Below are 13,961 nucleotides of genomic sequence, written 5' to 3'. Positions count from 1 at the left end.
GTGATTAGTGCAGAGGTCTGACTCAGAACATTCAAAACTTGGATTTGAAGCTTTGCCTTCCCACATGTCAGGTTAGAAGTGGTAAGAAATTAATGCACACCTCCCACCAGCACTACCAGGAGCAACCCTCAACCAACAGTTTATTGGATATTTCTCATTGCTCTTCTCCACTCACGTTTCCTAGAACCTCCTCAAAATAAACTACTTTCTCCTGAGTTCTTGCCTCAGAGAAGGCTTCTGGAGGATCACAAAGTAGGACACAAAGCAGACTCTTCCTTGACCCTTTCCGCTACCACCCTGTTTCTCTCCTCATTCTTGAATAATTAAGCTGCCCTATTCAGAGCTTTTGAACTGTGGTGTTGGAGAAGACACTTGAGAGTCCCTTGGACTGCAAGGAGATCCAACCAGTCCATCCTAAAGGAGATCAGTCCTGGGTGTTCATTGGAAGGACTGATGCTGAAGCTGAAACTCCAATACTTTGACCACCTCATGTGAGGTGTTGACTCATTAGAAGGGACCCTGATGCTAGGAGGGATTGAGGGCAGCAGGAGAAGGGGACAACAGAGAATGAGATGGCTGGATGGCATCACAGACTCAATGGATATAAGTTTGAGTGAAGTCCAGGAGTTGGTGATGGACAGAGAGTCCTAAAGTTCACAGAATAGATACAGGATCAGCAGATAAACTGTGCATGGAAAATAGTTCAGCATTTGCATGGCTCTGTTTTAAATATCATAGTGTGTATATTTCAATTCCAAACCCCCAGTTTACCCCTGCCCCCCACCAACGTGTGCCCTTTGGTAACTGTAAGTGTGCTTCCTAAGTCTTTGAGTCTGTTTCTGTTTTATAAATAAGTTCATTTTTTTTAGATTCCACATATAAGCAGTTATCATATATTTGTCTTTTTCTTTCTGACTTCACTTATTATGATAATCTCCAGGCCCATCCATGTTGCTGCAAATGCCATGACTTCATTCTTTTTACCGGCTGAGAAAATATTCCATTGTATATGTGTACCACATTTTCTTTCAGTTCAGTTCAGTTCATTTCAGTCACTCAGTCATGCCCAACTCTTTGCAACCCTGTGGAATGCAGCATGCCAGTCTTCCCCATCCATCACCAACTCCTGGAGCCTGCTCAAACTCACATCCACTGAATTGGTGATGCCATCCAACCATCTTATCCTCTGTCATCCCCTTCTCCCACCTTCAATCTTTCCCAGCATCAGGGTCTTTTCCTATGGATCAGTTCTTCTCATCAGGTAGCCAAAGTATTGGAGTTTCAGTTTCAGCATCAGTCCTTCCAGTGAATAGTTAGGACTGACTTCCTTTAGGATGGACTGGTTGGATCTCCTTGCAGTCCAAGGGACTCTCAACAGTCTTCTTCAACACCACAGTTCAAAAGCATCAATTCTTTGGCACTCAGCTTTCTTTATGGTCCAACTCTCATATCCTACATGACTACTGGAAAAGCCATAACTTTGACTAGACACGCCTTTGTTGACAAAGTAATGTATCTGCTTTTTAATATGCTGTCTAGGTTTGTCGTAGCTTTTTTTTCCCAAGAAGCAAGCATCTTTTAATTTCATGGCTGCAGTCACCACTGCAGTGATTTTGGAGCCCAAGAAAAAGAAGTCTGTCACTGTTTGCATTGTTTCCCCATCTATTTGCCATGAAGTGATGGGACCGGATGCCATGATCTTAGCTTTTTGAATGTTGAGTTTTAAGCCAACTTTTTCACTCTCCTCTTTCACTTTCATCAAGAGACTCTTCAGTTCCTCTTTGCTTTCTGCCATAATGGTGGTGTCATCTGCATATCTGAAGTTATTGATATTTCACCTGGCAGTCTTGATTCCAGCTTGTGCTTCATCTAGCCTACCAGGGTCCAGCCCCGGCAGGATCCAGGGGTACCCTCAGGATGAATGGCGTCAGCGAGAGAGAGAGAGAAAGAGAGAGAGAGAGAAAGAGAGAGAAAGAGAGAGAGACCAGATGGAGTGTGCAGCAGAGTCTGGCAATGCTTTATTTTTTGCCATAGCCTTTATACCCTAAGTTAGTACATTTCTAAGGGTAAGATAGTTTAACATTACATCAGCTTGTCCTTCAAGAAACCAGGGTGTTTTCTGCATACTTCTCTGTTTATGAGGGTCTTGTACATTATCTTCTGGCCTTGGGGCCTGTTAACATTTTATGCAAGTCAGGTGAATGTAAACCTATTTTCCATTTCTGTGGTGATCTTAACAGAAAAGTTACAGTCTCATAGGGCAACAGTACAGCATGTCACAACATAGTAGAAGTATAACCTTGTTAACATAAAAGTCAATTCTTCTGCAGAAGTTGTCAGTTGAATTTATCTAAGAGGTTTACCCCATACAGACTGTGTGGCTTCAGTAAGGCAGCCTCTGCCTAGCACTCCTGGCTGACAATTAGCAACCATCTCATTGTTACCACACTAGGGCTAAGCTCTTATTTTTCTAGATCTTTAACTATATTAACAATGGTTTCCATAACACAACCTTAGCACATTAAGAGCAAAAACACAGTAAGCAAATGTTAACCTAATAGCCACTTCTAGAATAATTTTTCTTGTGTTTTCTAATAGGGCTTCCTCACTCCCCGAAGGGCTCTATGTCTATTAGGGCCTTTATATGATCAGGTTCTTTATGCTGTTTTATGATTAGGGTATTATGAGCAGTCATGCATATTAGTACCAAGGGCATAGACGCATTTGCCAAACAAACTAAAATACCAGCAAAGGAGCTTAAATTAAAACACTCCTTTCACCCTGGATAATCTCATAAAATACCACCACCCGGGAAACTTATTGATTAAAGTTCTAAATTGATTCTTATTTGGAAAGAGATCGGGGAAGGCCTTCTGCCTGTGTCACAGAAATTAGGGAGTAGTCTTTTGAAGCAAGCATCAGAAAGACAGATATCATCTTTAAGGTGAGCACTGGGGGCAGCTTTTTGGAATCCCTGAAAACCTGATCCGCCTTGCCTGTCAGGTTTTCTCCTCATGACCTTGTTATGGGTGGGATCTCATGAGCTGGCTCCTGGCACTAGCCTGGCATTTTGCATGATGTACTCTGCATGTAATTTAAATAAATAAGGTTAGGAGTCATTATTTTTTAATCTTTCTCTTAGGCATTTGTTCAAGGTATAATGTCTTCAGGCATCTCTACTGAGGCCTCTTTATGCATGGAGGAAGGAATTCAGTTCTTTTTTCACTCGTAGCCCTTTCCTCTGTTCTCTTCTGACTCCAAATTGCTGAATCCTTTGGGGTTCCCTCAGCTATGAGATCACTTCCACATCTGGCTGATCCAACGACCCTCCTTGATCCCTGTCTTGTCTCAGGCACTTTCTCCCATCATGGTAAGTGATCAAAGGGGTAACTCTGGTTTTTGGCTTGTCACTTTAATCAGCCACTCTGGACTGGCAGTTCAGCTGTCTGTTTCCTTCAGCTCAGCTGACCTTCTGACAGTAACTTTAGGTTATTTTAGTTTGCTTACAAATAATCTTTTGTTACTTGAAAAATAGTAATACAATAATCTTTCAGCAATATAATTCTATATTTCATTCCCATCTTTCTGTCACATTTTATTTCTATGTATTCACAGGTTCCACAATGCATTTTTATTATTTTTGTTAAACAGTCTTAATTATATTTAAATACACACATGTGTATGCATACATAGTAAGTATTTTTTTAAGGGCTTTTATAATTTTCATCTTTTTGTGTTCTCCATCCTTTCCCCACAGATCGAGTTGTCCAGCTAGTATCATTTCCCTTTAACATTTTAGCATTTCTTATAGTGCTGGTCTGCAGTAGACATATGCCTCAGGTTTATGTGTTTGTTCTTTTTTTCCTGGAAATGTCTTTATTTTGCCTTCATTTTTGAAGTGTATTTTTGTTAAAGAATTTAATTTTTTTTCCTTTAAACATTTTAGAGATTCATTTTATTGTCTTCTGGCTTCTGTTGTGTATGACGGGAAGTCAAATGTTATTTGCATTGTTTGATCTCCTCTAAGTCATGTTTCCATTTTCCTCTGGTTGCTTTTTAAGATTTGCTGTTTATATTTTATTATTAACAGTTTGACTATACTGCCACAGTTGTGGTTTCTTGGGATTGTTTTCTTTGTAGTTTGTTGAGATTCTTGCAATTGTGGCATGGTGTTTTTCAATGATTTGGGCAAAATTTCAGCCATTATCTTTTTTAAACACATCTTCTGTGCCTGTCTCCCTCCTCTCTTTCTAAGACACCAGCTACACATATATTAGAGCATTTGCCATTGTCCTACACATCTCAAGTGCACTGTTCTTTTATACCCTTTTATCTTTGGGGGGTTTAGTTTGGGTTGTTTCTCTTTTTTAAAAAAAATATTTATTTATTTGGCTTCTTGGGTCTTAGTGGTGGCACAAGGGATCTTCGTTGCATCATGTGGGATCTTTCACTGAGGTGCTCAGGCTTAGTTGCTTTGCAGTATGTGCAATCTTGGTTCCCCGACCAGGCATTAAACCTGCATTCCCTGCCCTGAAAGATGGATCACCAGGGAAGTCCAGCTTGGGTGTTTTCAATGGAAATGTCCTTAAGTTTATGGTCCTTTACTCAACTGTTTCCTGTCTTCTATTAAGTCTATCTAGTGAATTCTTCATTTCTGATATTTTATTTTTATTTCTGACTTAACTGTTTGGTTATTTTTTGTTTATAGCTCCTGCATCCAGATGAAATTCTCAGTTTCTTCATGTATTTTGTCTGCCTTCCCAGTAGATCCTTTAGCATTTTTAGCATAGTTATTTTTAAAATTAGCCTTTTTCTTTGAGACAATGGTAGATTCGTATCAGTTGTAAGAAATATAGAGTGAACACATGACCCTTTACCGAGTTTCCCTGTGACAAAATCTTCTAAAATTGTGGAACAACATCACAACATGAATATTGATATTGACACAATCAAGATATAGACTATTTGTACCACCACAGTATTCTCTCTTAGTACCCTTTATAGCCATCTCCCCCCATCCCAGTCTCTGAACCTAGGCAACCACTAACCTGTTCTCCATAATTCTGTCATCTCAAGAGTGTCATATAAATGAAATCATACAGTATGTAACCATTTAGGATTGGCTTTTTAAAATTCATATCATTCCCTTGTAATTCATACACATTACATATATCAACAATACAATCTTTTTTTAAAAAAAAATCACTGAATAGCATTCTATTGTATCAAAGTTCCTGCCTGATATATACACTTGTTTGTTGTTGTTTAGTCATTAAGTTCCCTTGAGCCACCAGGGAACTTACACTTCTATGTGTAAATATGTAGTTGATGGGAAGCTGCTGGATAGCGCAGGGAGCTCAGCTCAGTTTCCCTGACGACCCAGAGGGGTGAGAGAGGGGGTACAGGGAGGCTTAAGAGGGACGGGATATGTGTATACTTATAGCTGATTCATGTTGTACAGCAGAAGTTAACACAATGTTGTAAAACAATTATGTTGTTGTAGTTTAGTTGCTAAGTTGTGTCTGACTCTTTGGGACCTGATGTACTGTGTAGCATGCCAATTATACTCCAATTAAAAAAAGAAAAGATCTTTCTCCATCTCTACCAAAAAAAAAAAAAAAATTCCCTATCTAATTATTCCAACCTTTGGAATATTTCTGTGTCTCGTCCTAATGAATGTTTCCTCTTATGACAAGGGTCAATTTTCCTGCTTCTTTTATGCCTATAATTGGTTTTTGTTTTTTTTTTTTTTTTGTATCCTGGATTTTTTGTATAAAATAAAAGCAATAGCTAAAATAAGTAATATTTGCCTCAAGAAAAGAGCATACTCCTGTCAAAATGTTAGAATTAGGGGCTGAATCAGTCTGATTTGTAGTTGAGCTAGGTATGGGCTTTGTTGGGGCTTTATCTGATTCAGTGCACCACTGGCTTCTAATATTTGGGGGATTAGGCCCTTCTCATTAGAAGAGCCTAGGGTTTCAACATCAGTGAGCTTCTGGAGATATTTTTTTTAATATGTTATTGTCATGTTGCTAGCTTTTCTAACTGTGGAATGTATCTCTCTGATTTACAATCCTTGTGGAAGGAGGGTAACTAAGGAAATGTCTTTGCTCTGTCATTCTACTCCTGGCTTTCAGAACCAGGGGATATCTCTCTCTTTTGCTATTCTGCCTCCATCTTTCGGAAGGCAGCTGCCTTACTTTATATAAAGGCCTGCAAAGTCTCAGAGGGATTTCTCTCAGCCAAGTCCGTGCTCTGACTCTGATGTATTGTCCCTGAGCACATTGTCAAGTCCTATAGAAAGGGTTGGCAGTTGGAGAGAGACTTACTCTGTCACTGGCGTTTCTCAGAATTCTAATCTATTAAGCCAGCCCACGCACATCCATTAAAAGTGCATTAAATTTTCTGTGGATTTCTCTATTTTTCCCCTATGGGTTTTTGTTGTTGTTGTTCTTGTTGTTGCTTTGCCGTGACTGAAAGTCACTGTGTAGGAGTGAAAATATCTTCTAAGAGGAGCTTGTCACTTGCTAGAGTTTAATTCATTTAGATTCTTTGCATTCTTGGCAATCTAATGAGTTTAAAAAAACAAAAGAAAACAAAAAGCACTTCTGTCCACCTGAAGGGCTTGTCAGTTTCTAGTTTTGCTTAAGGACTGAGTAAATCCTAACTATGAAGCTATGAGTAATTTTTTTTCTAGGGAGCAATATATATCAGTCTCCTTGTTCTCCCTTGGCATTTTATTCTCATTCTTTTGAAAAAATCCTTAGATTTTTTTCATGTTCTTTTGAGGTACAGTTTTAGATGCCAAAGGATTCTGTTTGCAGGACTCAGAGAGGGGATTAGTAGTGAAGTCATCTGTTCCTTACAGAAAGATGTTCATCAATTCTCCCTGTTTTCATCCCCACCTCTCACTCCTATTCTCCATTGCACTTGATTTTTCAAGGGCTCTAAGTAGCAGATGGTGATGTCTTCCTTAGATGTGTTAATGTCATTCATGCATATTTTGACTGCTGCTTCCTCAACCTTGGTTCATTATTATTATGACACTTACCACCTTGCTTTATAGTTTCTAGAGATTTGTTGAACACTCCTAGGGATCTTGAACTAGAAGATTACATCAGGATATATGCTAACCATCTGAAGAGTTAGAGCTGAAACCCCAGTAGCCTGACTCCTGGTCCAGTTTACTTCTCATTAACCCTATCACTGCCTGACTTCATTCTCCCGTATTTCTTTCTGTGTTGAGGTTTCCTGAAGGCATTACTGAAGAATCATCCAAGATGCCACACTGTAACAGTGGGTCAGCTGACAGCTGCCCAAGCAAGTGCTCTTATTGATGAGCCAGGACATATCCAAGATACAGGCCTGACTCCATTTCAGATAGAGCTTCTTTGAGAATCACTGGAAGATGAAAACGGGAACCTGTTTCATTCTCAAGCCAACTATAGGGCCAATGAAGTTGGTGAGCAAGCACCTTTTCTTGGAGGTTATTATGTAGGGGTCCACACCATGGGTCTCCTTTGGTCCCTGAAACCTGAGAAGATATTAATTAGACTGTTGAAAAGAGGTGTGATGAATAGCCCTTTGCAGGTCCAATTAAAACTTTATGATTCAGACGTAATGGTAACCCATGTTGCCATCACTACTCCAAATGTCAGTATGATTTTGGAGAGGTGGTGTGTTGTACCTGGTGTCACCCGGATCCTAGTCAAAGAAGGCTGCCTTCAGGTAGCCTGCTTTCTCCCTCCAGGTGAATAGAATTACCATGGTTATTGTCATCCTTTTTCCCCCCGTTTTGAATCCCTTCTCCTCCAAAAAGTTTGTCTTAAAAATGGATGTATAAAGAGTATTCCTTTCCTGACTTAGAATCAGAGTTAACTTTCGAACAGAACAAGAATGTGGTGATAGCTTTAGTCCAACTCAGGCTTTTTCTCAGCAATTCTGGAGCCTAAGGATATGGCAGTAGTTTACTAGAGTGCTTGCATTTTGGAATTTCCATCGCTTTGGATTTGTGTGAAATTCATTCACAGTGAAACCTGGCTATCTGAAGACCCTCATCCTGATATGGAACTGTGTCCCAGGTGTTTTAGGGAATTCTGTCATGCCTAAGTTTTAATTTAGGCATAGGTCATTACTTGACTGCCACAATAAACTGATGATATAATGAACTGAAATATTGTAAAAAACACAGAGGATGCAATGGAACTTTATACCTTTTAGTTGCATAAATATTGCATATTTACAGGAGATTCCATAAACCAGCAGCTAATATAACATGCTTCCTAATGACTATCAGTTCAGTTCAATTGCTCAGTCGTGTCCGACTTTTTGTGATCCCATGAACCACAGCACGCTAGGCCTCTCCGTCCATCACCAACTCCCAGAGTTTACTCAAACTCATGTCCATTGAGTCGGTGATACCATCTAACCATCTCATCCTCTGTCGTCCCCTTCTTCTCCTGCCTTCAGTCTTTCCCAACATCAAGGTCTTTTCAAATGAGTCAGCTCTTCGCATCAGGTGGCCAAAATATTGGAGTTTCAGCTTCAACATCAGTCCTTCCAATGAACACCCAGGACTGATCTCCTTTAGGATGGACTGGTTGGATCTCCTTGCAGTCCAAGGGACTCTCAAGAGTCTTCTCCAACACCACAGTTCAAAAGCATCAATTCTTCGGCACTCAGCTTTCTTTATAGTCCAACTCTCACATCCATACATGACTACTGGAAAACCATAGCCTTGACTAGATGGACCTTTGCTGACAAAGCAATGTCTCTGCTTTTTAGCTGTCTAGGTTGATCATAACTGTCCTTCCAAGGAGTAAGCGTCTTTTAATTTCTTGACTGCAATCACCATCTGCAGTGATTTTGGAGCCCAGAAAAATAAAGTCAGCCACTGTTTCCACTGTCTCCCCATCTATTTGCCATGTAGTGATGGGACTGGATGCCGTGATCTGAGTTATCTGAATGTTGAGCTTTAAGCCAACTTTTTCACTCTCCTCTTTCACTTTCATCAAGAGGCTCTTTAGTTCTTCTTTACTTTCTGCCATAAGGGTGGTGTCATCTGCATATCTGAGGTTATTGATATTTCTCCCGGCAATCTTGATTCCAGCTTGTGCTTCATCCAGGCCAGCATTTCTCATGATGTACTCTGCATATAAGTTAAATAAGGAGGGTGACAATATACAGCCTTGACATACTCCTTTTCCTATTTTCCTAATGGCTATAGAATTTATCATAATTCCTCATAGTAATCTCAACATATCAGTAAGTGGTTCAAAACATCTGTTGGTACATTTCTCAGAGTTTATTATGGGACTGGTTGAATCAAAGTTAATTTCCGAGAAATAGCCCTCAGTAGGTCCAGATTTTTGGGCTTCCCTAGTGGCTCGGAGGTTAAAGCGTCTGCCTGCAATACGGGAGACCTGGGTTCAGTCCCTCGGTTGGGAAGATCCCCTGGAGAAGGAAATGGCAACCCACTCCAGTATTCTTGGCTGGAGAATCCCATTGGACAGAGGACCCTGGTGGGCTATAGTCCACAGGGTCGCAAAGAGTCGGACACGATTGAGCGACTTCACTTTCACTTTCTTTCACTTTTCAGGTCCAGATTTCAGATGTATATGAGATAGCTTTGATCTGGAATCAGGATGTATTTTCTTTCTCTGTTATTTTTTTTTTTTTCTTCTAATAGTCACCTTCCAGAACTGAGACAAGGAAACCGGAAGTGTTAGAGGTGGTTTCTGACAGCATGGAGTTTTAGGTGGCATAGAAGGGAAAAAAGATTTCCCTTGCAAATTCACCATGATCCATGCACTTATTTTGGGTAAATTTGAAATTTTTTATACTCAGTATTTAGCATATAGACAACTTTATTGTCTATAGGGATCAAGAAGTGAGTGACACAAACTTCCTTGCCTCTAATATTCAGTTAAGAATATGAATATTAGTGCAGGGCTTTCACCTTGGGATTATGTGATGGTTTGGGTTGTGCCAAGAGGTATAAACCCTCTTAGACTTTGTGTATGCTGGGTCTCCTGATTTGGGTGCTTATTTTTGGGGGGTACAAAAAAGGGTTGTGTTGTGTGGGGCCAAAAGAGTTAAGTCTCAAAGAAGTTCTCAACAACATTTTTTCCAGAATAAGATGCTCAGTATTCTTAAGTACTGTCAGTCAGAAGATGCAAAACATCCCCATTCATATATTCAAATAGTAGTTTTAAACCAAGATATACTCAATATCACTTTATTTCTTCTTTACTCAAGGTGATAAAATATAGCAATATTTTGTTTTGAATATTCCCAATACTCCTTTAAACCAAGTCCCTCTTCTCAGATATGGATAGGATCAGGCTTTCTTAGCTAAAATCACTTATGCCATAATAGAATATCCCCAATAAGGGCATCAGTAACCTCAGATATGCAGATGACACCACCCTTATGGCAGAAAGTGAAGAAGAACTAAAGAGCCTCTTGATGAAAGTGAAAGAGGAGAGTGAAAAATTTGGCGTAAAGCTCAACATTCAGATAACTCAGATCACGGTATCTGGTCCCATCGCTTCACGGCAAATAGATGGGGAAACAGTGGAAACAGTGGCTGACTTTATTTTTCTGGGCTCCAAAATCACTGTAGATGGTGATTGAAGTCAAGAAATTAAAAGACGCTTACTCCTTGGAAGGAAAGTTATGACCTAGACAGCATATTAAAAAGCAGAGACATTGCTTTGTCAGCAAAGGTCCATCTAGTCAAGGCTATAGCTTTTCCAGTAGTCATGTATGGATGTGAGAGTTGGACTCTAAAGAAAGCTGAGCACAGAATTGATGCTTTTGAACTGTGGTGTTGGAAAAGACTCTTGAGAGTCCTTTGGACTGCAAGGAGATCCAACCAGTCCATCCTAAAGGAGATCAGTCCTGGGTGTTCATTGGAAAGACTGATGCTGAAGCTGAAACTCCAATACTTTGGCCACCTGATGCGAAGAGCTAACTCATTTGAAAAGACCTTGATGTTGGGAAAGATTGAGGACAGGAGGAGAAGGGGACGACAGAGGATGAGATGGTTAGATGGTATCACCGACTCAATGGACATGCGTTTGGATAAACTCCGGGAGCTGGTGATGGACCAGGGAGGCCTGGTGTGCTGTGGTTCATGGGATTGCAGAGTCAGACACGACTGAGCTACTGAACTGAACTAATAAGGGCATAGTAAATTACTTTCAAGGTGTGGGCTCTACTGTATTTTGGAAGCAAGCTGCCTACACAGTAAGTATAGAAAGATACCCTGACCGTCCCTATTTTAGTGTAAAATGTCATCATTGTATATTCAGATGAGTATAACAGAGCAATATTAGGTCAGGATTTTAGATAATATAATCATTTCAATACAGTTTTTCTTTTTAAAGCCATATACTTCTTTGAGAACCCAATTAAATCTGTGGGCACGCTTATCAGTAAAATGTACATATAAACATATATGGTCTTGCACATAATTTCAGGACCAGCACTGGTTTCCTGATGCCTCTTTGTGTATCTCTTTATAGGTTAAGAAGCTGTGGCCTAATTTCTATGGCTTTCTTTACTCCAACACTATAGAAATGACTCATTATGAGTCCTCAGGTCTCTGATTGTAGAGACTGAACATTGTCAGTGAACATGGTTTCCAATGAAACTTCTGAATATTATGCTCCATTATATATTTAATCAGCTTTAATTCTGCCCCAGATACAAGGCTGAAAATGTAGAGATTCTACTGAAATTTTATACTAAAATTATAAAATTTGTGGTGCATTTCTCCTTTGTGTTATCAGTATTTGTCTTCTGTTTTCCTCACCTTCCCCTCATACTCAGTTCTGTGGGTTTTGTTTTTGTCTTCTTTTCAGGAGAGGGTTGTTTCCCAGGTGTAATTGATTGGTTTGGTGGTATTGATGGACTGATTGAAATCCAGGCCAGTCTCCTGGCCAGTCATGGCTTTGGTGCCATGGCCTTGACCTATTATAAAGAAGACCTGCCTATGAAAACCTGCCTTTCTGACAGGAGAAAGTAGATTTGGAATATTTTGAGGAAGCTGCCAACTTTGTCCTGAGACATCCTAAGGTAAATTTTGTCTTTTTAGTCGGTTTCGGTCCCTAGTTTTCAATAACCATGATATTCTGTGACTTCTTTTCCAAGTGTGATTCACCCTCAGTGAACTTGAAATTCTATTACATGAAATTCTATTCACATGATTTATTTTGCATCCTATGTCTTTAGCTTTGAAAGCTGAAATGCATAGTCTATGTCCTTCATGGAATCAAAGGCATTGGCTTTGGATTCAGACATAAATGGCTTTCACTTCTGGCTCCGTACCATCTGGTTGTGGGAATTTGGGCAAATTGCTAAGAACCTCTAATCCTCAGTTTCTTTATCTGTTAAAAATATTGCAATGTGACTACTTTACAAGGTTATTGTGAGAATTAAAGGGAATACTAAAAGCCAAGTCTTTTTAGAGTAACTGACAACACTAAACACTCAATAAATCTGATCAATTATTATTATTATCACCTTCTCTGATAATTATTAAATCACCATACTTAACCAAGTAGAAAATCTGTATTTCTTTGAAGAGAGGGTCTGAATTTTTAGTTACATGAGACATCTTAAACATAATGCTGTAGTACTTTCTAACCCACGTAACTTCTTAAAATTTCATAATGTGCTTTGCTGCTGCAAGAGAGTTGATGAATTGCCGGGGTCCAGCCCCAGCAGGATCCAGGGGGTTCCCTTAGGATGAATGGCGTCGGCGAGTGATAGAAGACACGTGAGACCAGCCTTGATAGGGCCAAGTCTGTCTTTATTTTTTGACAACAGTTTTTATACCCTCACTCAGAGTGTATCCAGGATACAAGATGCTCACTCATGTCTATACAGGGTTAGTTTACATTACGTCAGTTTGTCCTTAAGGAAGAACAAGATGCTTTCTGCATTTCGTTTCTAGAATAAATCTTTACACATTATCTTTTGGCCTTAGGGCTTATTAACATTTTATGTAAGTCAGGTGAATGTAGGCCTGTTTTCTGTTTCTGTGGTGACCTTAACAGGAAAGTTACAGTCTCATAGGGCAACAGGACAGCATGTCACAACATAATAAAAATATGACCCTGTTAATACCAACATCAATTCTTCTGCAAAAGTTGTCAGTTAAATTTATCTAAAAGTTTTACCCCATACAGACTCTGTGGCTCTAATAAGACGGCCTCTGCCTAGCACTCCTGGCTAATAATTAACAACTATTTCGTTGTTAGAATACTAGGGCTAAGCTCTTATTTCTCTAGATCTATAACTATATTAACAGTGGTTACCATAGCACAGCCTTAGCACACTAAAAGCAAAAACACAGCAAAGCAAACGTTAACCCAATAACCACTTTTATAATTTTTCTTATATTTTTTAATAAAACTCCTTCATCCCTCCAAAATGCTCTATATCTAGTAGGGCTTTTATATAATCAGGTTCTTTATGCTATTCTATGATTAAAATATCATAAGCAATCATGCATACTAGTACCAAGGGCATAAATGCATTTGACTAACAAACTACCAGCAAAGGAGCTCAAATTAAGACACTGCTTTCACCCTAAATAATCTCATAAAATACCACCACCTAAAAAACTTATTGATTAAAGTTCTAAATTGATTCTTATATGGGAAGAGATCGGGGAAGGCCTTCCTGCCTGTGTCAGAGAAATTAGGGAGTAGTCCATTGAGGCAGGCATCAGAAAAACAGATATCATCTTTAAGGTGAGAGCTGGGGGCAGCTTTGGGGCAGCTTTTTGGAATCCCTGAAAGCCTGATCCGCCTTGCCCGTCAGGCTTTCTCCCCATGACCTTGTCATGGGTGGGATCTCGTGAGCTAGCCTTTTTGGAATCCTTGAAAACCTGATCCGTCTTGCCCGTCAGGCTTTCTCCCTTATGGCCTTGTCATGGGTAGGGTCTCGTG

General features: G+C 39.7%; 1 pseudogene; it reads left to right on the top strand.

Annotated features, from left to right (window-relative positions):
- The first annotated feature begins 3,367 nt into the window (after positions 1 to 3,367).
- Positions 3,368 to 13,961, top strand: part of LOC122431787 — a 29,072-nt pseudogene continuing 18,478 nt past the window's right edge.

Source organism: Cervus canadensis, chromosome 30, assembly GCF_019320065.1.
Source record: "Cervus canadensis isolate Bull #8, Minnesota chromosome 30, ASM1932006v1, whole genome shotgun sequence".
In the NCBI taxonomy this organism is placed as follows: Eukaryota; Metazoa; Chordata; class Mammalia; order Artiodactyla; family Cervidae; genus Cervus; species Cervus canadensis.
The sequence above is the reverse complement of the archived record's forward strand: the minus strand, read 5'-3'. Positions and strand labels throughout refer to the sequence as shown.